This window comes from Thunnus thynnus, chromosome 7 (genome assembly GCF_963924715.1).
Source record: "Thunnus thynnus chromosome 7, fThuThy2.1, whole genome shotgun sequence".
In the NCBI taxonomy this organism is placed as follows: domain Eukaryota; kingdom Metazoa; phylum Chordata; class Actinopteri; order Scombriformes; family Scombridae; genus Thunnus; species Thunnus thynnus.
Window position 1 is genome coordinate 32,748,842 of NC_089523.1, and position 283 is coordinate 32,749,124.

Consider the following 283-nt stretch of genomic DNA (forward strand, 5'->3'; position numbering starts at 1 on the left):
TTTTTCTCTTCCATCACTTTATTTATAGAAAGCGTCACTTACAATATCTGTGACATTAAGACAATAACAGAAAACATTTGGGCATCATAATGATAAATAAAGATAAAGAATGTATTTGAAAGCCTGAAACCAGATGAAGATAACATAAAAGACATTACTTCACTTTCAATTTGTTGATACAGTCAACATGGTAACAGGACAAAAGGTGAAATAAATAAATAAATAACTTAACAGAAAAGGTAGGCAATAAAATTTATTTAAAAAAAAAAAAAAAAAAGGTCCT